The sequence below is a fragment of the Arvicola amphibius genome, chromosome 2, assembly GCF_903992535.2.
Source record: "Arvicola amphibius chromosome 2, mArvAmp1.2, whole genome shotgun sequence".
Lineage (NCBI taxonomy): Eukaryota > Metazoa > Chordata > Mammalia > Rodentia > Cricetidae > Arvicola > Arvicola amphibius.
The window spans coordinates 56,929,871-56,936,584 of record NC_052048.2 but is presented as its reverse complement, the minus strand read 5'-3'; the positions used below and the strand labels follow the sequence as shown (position 1 = coordinate 56,936,584).

The 6,714-nt window shown below is 50.4% G+C and overlaps 1 non-coding gene across 1 annotated transcript; it reads left to right on the top strand.

The window, feature by feature from the left end:
* Nucleotides 1–844: 844 nt before the first annotated feature.
* Nucleotides 845–951, top strand: LOC119808619. The gene has a single exon (XR_005284528.1). It is a non-coding gene; the product is annotated as a U6 spliceosomal RNA (small nuclear RNA).
* The last annotated feature ends 5,763 nt before the right edge of the window (nt 952–6,714 follow it).

Here is a 6,714-nt window from a genome sequence, read left to right as displayed (position 1 = left end):
ACGGGGCTCAGTTTCAGGAGACTCTGGCCAAGCTGCCCAAGCCCAAGGAAACTTCCTGCCGTTTCCTGGTGTCCCTGTGTTAGTGCTGCTATGCTGTCATTGCCCGACAGCAACACACAGGGTCCTCAGCTCAACTGCAAGTGTGGGAGTAGAGGGGGTCCATCACCTCTGGGGTGATGTGTTCTTGTGGCCACCGCAATCTTCAGGTGGTTATGACCCCGAACTCATGAATTCCCAAAGGTAGGTGGGGTATCCTTACAGGAAGATGGAGGTTGTTTGCAGAAGTCTCTCTGTTTTCTCACATTTCTGGCGATTCCCTCCTCTCACCCCCAGGCAGCATGCAGAATGTGGCTGGAGAGGCTTGGGTCAGGCTTCAGGGCAATTAGTAGATGGGTGGATGAAAATATGTGTGAATCTGGCTGTGTCTGTCTTAGAAGGGAAGAAGTCATTCCAAGAATTCCCGAGCCTGAAGTATTAGAGCAGTAGTTTTCGATCTATGGGTCGCGACCCCTTTGGGTGTCAAGCAACCCTTTTTCATGGGTCATCTACCAGATATCCTGCAGATCAGATATTTACATTAGAATTCATAACAGTAGTAAAATTGCAGTTATAAAGTAGCAATGAAAATAATGTTATGGGTGGGGATCACTACAACATGGGGAACTGTATTAAATGAGTTGTAACATTAGGAAGGTTGAGAATCATTGCCTTAGAAAAAAATATTGGTGGGTCCACCTTCATCAACTGAAAAAAAACCTACGTAAAAAAAGCACCTGACCAAAGTATAGGAGTGTTTGTAGAGAAAAGGATGAACCCCCTTTCTGTGCAAAGAATTTCAGAAAGAGTGCTCGCTTCGGCAGCACATATACTAAAATTGGAACAATACAGAGAAGATTAACATGGCCCCTGCGCAAGGATGACATGCAAATTCGTGAAGTGTTCCATATTTTTGCACAAGAGAAAATATAACTGTAGTGCCAAGGCTAAGAGACAAAACACTACCAGGACCGGGCAGATGAGGCACGTAAAAATTGTCTACCGAAGATTCAGACATGGATTCCGTGAAGGGACAATCTCTAAACCCAAGAGGGCAGCTGTTGCAGCATCCAGTTCATCTTGAGGATTTCAATCTGTCATAAAATAAATGTGCTGGTTTCCAAAATGAAAAAAAAGAATTTCAGAAAGAGTCTACTGTAGATGCTGAGGCACCCTTCCCAGAGTGAGGGTAGCCAGGAGGCTGGGCACCCAGTGCCAGTCAGCTCTTTGTGAGGCAGAGGAAAGTGTGCCCTTCAGGGATCTGTCAGCACAAGTATCAAAAGCATCTAGAGATGCATTGTGCCCTGTCCCACTGCAACTTCTTGGAGGTGGATAGGTGCCCAAATCTAAATCCAATGATACTCTTCAAATGATTTTTTAAAAAATAATAAAAACATTTAGAAATGGTCAGAATGGAAGGGACTTCTGAAGAGACGCTGACTGCAGCTGTGGGTGTTTGGGAGACACAGAAAAACGCCAGGGCAGCTCACAGAGAGACAGTAAGCAGAGTGTTTTGAGGCATCCACATGCTGAGACTCACACATTTATTCACACATGTATGCATAGATGCACTCATTGAGGCAGATGCTCATACTTAAATTTATTAATACATTCCTACATGCATTTATTCTTTCATCATATATACATTTGCATAAAACAAAAGTGATTGAAATAGATTCTTCTGAGAAGACATTTGCTGGTATAGACAGTTTGTTTTATATTCTCTACTGTATTTATTTAAATCAGAGCCAGCCGCTAGGATTTCACAGGTGGGAAAACTAAGGCTTAGAATGGATAGAGGCTGCTCAGGACTAGTGTTTCTGCCTCTGAACTGCCTGTTATTTGACCTTTGGCAAGTCTCTTCCCTCTCTGGGCTGTTCTGGAAAGGTAGGGGGCTCTGGGTATTCCCATGGTGAGATCTTCATTCTGAGTTTAGCACCCTACCCCAAGCCAAGAGAGCTGGCCTGAATGGCCAGGCTGGGTCAAGTCTTGTCCCTGGTGACCAGCACTTCTGAAGTGCCAGAAATTTCATCACACCAGGCAGAGGGAAGGGTAGGATGAATCAGCTGGACCACAGAGTCAGAAGCCGACCATTCCCAGACGGAGGCGTCAGGCTGTCAGCTTTCTTGGAACATTCAGGGAACTCACGGAAGAGTAATGACTCCCCACCTCCCCAGGGAGTTCCATGTGCTTTCAGACCCTCAGCGTACCTTGCAAAGGGGCACTTGGTTTTTCTTCATAGTGCTTGGGACAGTGGAGGAAAGGCAGAGCATGCTGGTTGCATGGGACCCTGCCTTATCATGGAGCCTTAGCTGCTTCAACTGTAAAGCTGAACCAGTGATGAAAATCTGGGCATTGTGGGGAGGGGCCTGAGAAGTGCATTGGGTGGGCAGTGGGGCCTGCACATGGTCGGCCATTTTGCTTCACTGAATCAAGTTTACAGCCAAACTTTTTTTTTTCAGGAGAATTTGTGAACAAAAAACTCCTGGTCAAATTAGCCAAAGCCTCAAATGAACAGTTAGTTCAAAATTGCAACTCGGACTGGCAGGAGCTTCCCGAAGCAAGTATTTCCTTGCCCCTATAGTGTAAGCCTGCTATTGGATGGCTCTGGGCTGAGCAGGAAGGACTTAAGCGTCTACTATCAGGAAGAGCTCCTGTGTTCCTGTGCTGCTCCGAGCTGGTCTCTGTTTATTCTTGGCAGGTCACGTGTAAGACCATGGCCACAAGCTCAGTCTCCATCAAGGAGCAGAAGCAAGTGTCCTCTTTGGGCTCCACGCGTACTGACCCTCACTTAGTTACGTCCCTTCCCTGATCCAACCACTAAAGCTGGGGATAGACTTCTCCAGCAGGCCACTCCTGGGCCAGGTGTCCAGCCAGAAAGTGGGGGGATCCTCCCAGTCCCAATGCATCGTGTAGACCCAAAATAGAGACAGGAAAGTTCTGCAGAGGCCCCGCTACCTGGGGATGTGACTGTTGAACTAAATTGCGGACTGCATAGGTCTTGTAGGAGCCACACACCCCATTCCTCCACAGTTACAGTATTGCACATCTGGGCTTCCTAGCAGAGAGGTTAGCTAGGAACAGGTCAGACTGCTGTAACATAGGGACCTGTGCTTTGGTGCATTTCCAAGTGAAGCACCAGGGTAGGTAAGGAAGCTTGTGATACCCAAGGGTTCCTTCCAATTGAACAGGGCATGACCTGTATCCAGCCAGCCGGAAGTGAAAGGAAAGGGCAGGCTTGTCTTTTCTTGAAGCTGGTCATATCATTCCTGCTCCTCTCCAGTGGTTCAGAATGTTTATGGCTGTGGCATCAGGAAATGCAGTCCTTAGCCAGGCTCACCTGCCCATATGAACTTACTATGGATACATTCTAACCAAGCAGTGGGGAGGTGTCTAGTACCAGCCACAGGTAGGAAGGAGTTGCCTGGGTGGAACAAATTCATGGTGAGCTGGAAGGCAGAGAAGTAGAGATGTCCCCAGGGGGGCAAACCAACTTCTCACTGGTGAAGACCACAGTTCCAGCCTTGAAGATGGGGGTGTGAGTGGGCGAAGGGCTAGAGAGGTGGGGATCCAGATCAGAGAGGGCCTGAGCCTGGCCCTAACCACTAACTGTGTTTCTATGTATCCCATACCTTGCTCATGTCAACTGCTAGTTCTTGTCCCAGGTCTCCCTGGGGTCCGAGATGTGTGGAGTGGTGGTGCAGCCACTCTGGGGAGGCGGCAGGGTGTAGGAAGGACACGCACAGGCAGGAATTCCAGTTGCAGGTGTACTACTATCTAGAAGGCTGGGGAAGCTTTGGGGGCTCTAGGTGGCCTTTCTCCTTTTTCTTGCAGACACCTCACCCTCTGTGAAGGGACAATGTTAGGAAGGCATCCTGTCCAGCTGTGCCATAACCTCTCAGGTACCTGGGAATCACTGAGAACTCAGATGCTCCACTCCACCCACTGAAGCAGTGGACTTAGGCAGTGCAGACATTTGTATTTCAGATAAAGACAGAAAGTACCAGCGTATCCTGTTCATTGGCATACACGGCTATCTGGGGTGGTGCTGCCCAGTGTCTGTGGGACAACAGGATGGAGGGTGATGCCCCCCCCCCCCATGGGTGGGCTGACCTCTGAAAGTCGCTGGCTGTCATCTTTGAAAGTTATCTTCATTCAGTTTCTGCTGCTGTATGAAGAAAAGAGTCTGATTTAGCTCAGACTCTGGGAGAGCTGCAATTACGGGGCCAGCATCCTGGGGAGGGCCCCTGGGCTGCACCACCTCATGGTGGAAACTCTGTGAGAGGGACAGATCACATGTCAAGACGGGAAGTCAGAGGAGGTGGGGTAGGCAGGCTGGGTCTTTACAACGGCTCACTGAACTGGGTCTGAGAGAGACTCATTAATCCCATCTGAGGGTGGAGCCCCCCACCTAACCACACTCCACCAGGCCCGCTTCCTGAAGATTCTATCACTGCAATATGTTCACCCTCAGATCACCCCCATCTCCAGGAACCTTGGGCACACTCAGTTCTCAGGAGCCTGAGGACACTTGAAGGGCATTCAAGCCTTAGCAGAGCCGTTTCTGGCCTGGAGAGACAGCGCTCTCCACTGGAGGGTCTTGGTGACTCTGACACCTCCTGTCCTCTTTTCCTGGGTCACTGGGGAACCAATGGACTGATGCTACCTCACTGTGGATGCAATGGTAAAGGAAGGGCAGGAGAGGAGGAGATGCGGCATGGGTGGGAACATCAAAGAGCCACTATTGGAAGCTGAGAGTCACATCAGTCCCCAGAGGCAGGAGGACAGCTTCCAATAGGAGTCCTGGCCCCTTGCTGCCTGCACCAGGATGGTAGCAAGATTTGGGTCCCTGTGGGTGCTCTTTTCCCTTCAAGTTTGAGTCCCACTGACATTACACCTTTTATCCCACAAACAGCCCAGGGTGAAGATTTGACATGAATATAGTCACAACAAACATAAAGCCAAGGGTTTAGCATGTTGAGGCATTGCTTCCAGCATCTTCTACACAATCTAACATGGGAACCCTGGAGCTGACTGAAGGCCACTCAGAAAGGACTTTAAGACAAGGCTGTCTAGCCTCAGAGCCTACCTTCTCAAACCCTTAGATGGTGTCCTATGCCTTTACAGAGGGGCAGAGGCCTTCCTGAGGCCACCAGGTATAGATGCAGTCCCCTTCCCTCAAAGATTATGAGCCTTTCCTTCCAAGTCCGGTTGTCTAGGTGGTATAGGTGAGCTCCGCGTCTGCTGTCTGTGGCGCCTCAGTGCCTGGGGAGGCCAAGAGATTGGCACTGGTGTGAATAACACCTCTGCCCCCCGTGACACTCTGTCTGGGCCTTATCAGCCTATAACTTCCTTCAACTCTGTATCAGCCAAGCCCCGGCCCCAAATTCCTGACGGGTGATGCAGACCTTGTCATCGATAAGAGTTCTGGCAGGCTCTAGGCGAGCCACATCTCTGGCTCAAATGACGGAGGTGGGAAACAACCTCTGCTTTATCTGGTGGAAAGACAGCCAGGCCCTGGCTCCTTGTCTGCAGCCTGAGCCTGAATTTTGCCTGTTGTCTCTCCTCCCTGAACATGGGACCTCGGACCTGTGGTGGGGAAAGAGTCCACACTTGCTGCATTCTTGCTTTTGGTCACCTGCTGTTTATTCTCATTAGCTAGTTACTGAGCACACCCCATTGGGATTTCAGCTCAAACCCTGCTGTAGGCTTTGATGTCTTTTTGTTCAATTTACAGTTGAGGAGGTCAGTCAAAGCTCAGACGGAAGTGACTTGCCCAAGTTCACATAGCTGCATGTGTTAGAATTCTTAGCCGCTAAGTTATCTCAGCCAGGGAGAGAATACAGCCAAGTAGCAGGACACAGTGGCTCTGATGAGGTCTCAGGGAAGGAAAGTGAGGATGTTGTAGCTTTCTCAAAGGGAGAAAGAGCCAGCACTTGGCTCCTGAGAGAGGTTTTCAGGCAGAGTTTAACAGCACAAACAAAGGCCCTGCCTGAGAGAGGCCTTTCTGGAAAGGACCCGCAGAAGAAGGCCTGTCAAGTTCAGATGGAAGCTGAGGCAGGCTGGGTGAGGCTCACTGTCTGCTTCCTATCATGCACAGACCCTTGGCCTGCTGAGAGTGGACAGTGGCAACCAGAATACCTGCCTCGTTTAAGGGGTGGGGAGACAAGGACCCAGTAATGGTATGCTTAGAGGTTATTACTTGACGTGTGTTGACTGCCTGCTGCGCCCTACGCTTTGGATAATAGGGTTCTCCACATCTCTCTACCTACAGGGGTCAAGGGTACTGGCCAAGGTATACCATGTACATGCAACACAACTAGGCTGGAGAAAGGGCAGGGTGATCTAGACTGTGGAGAACTGAGGTGTGGGTGCACCCTTGCCTAGTTTCTGCAGGCCTGCCTCTGGGCAGCTTTGTGCCTGGGCACCTCTGGCCATCACAGCATGCTCGAGGGTGCTGGGTCCAGAAGAAGTTGAAGGGGCGGCGCAGTGCTGAGACATCTGAGAGTCAAAGTGTAGCCAGGATGCAGAAACGTGCTGCCGATACGGGGTGCCGAGAGGGGGCTCAGAGACCCGAACAAGAGAGCCCGGCGCGGGTTGAGCCAGGGGCCGGACGAAGACGTCTTGGCAAAAGCCAAGCCCCGCCCTGAGGCGGGACCTGTAGGGCGGGGCCTCAAG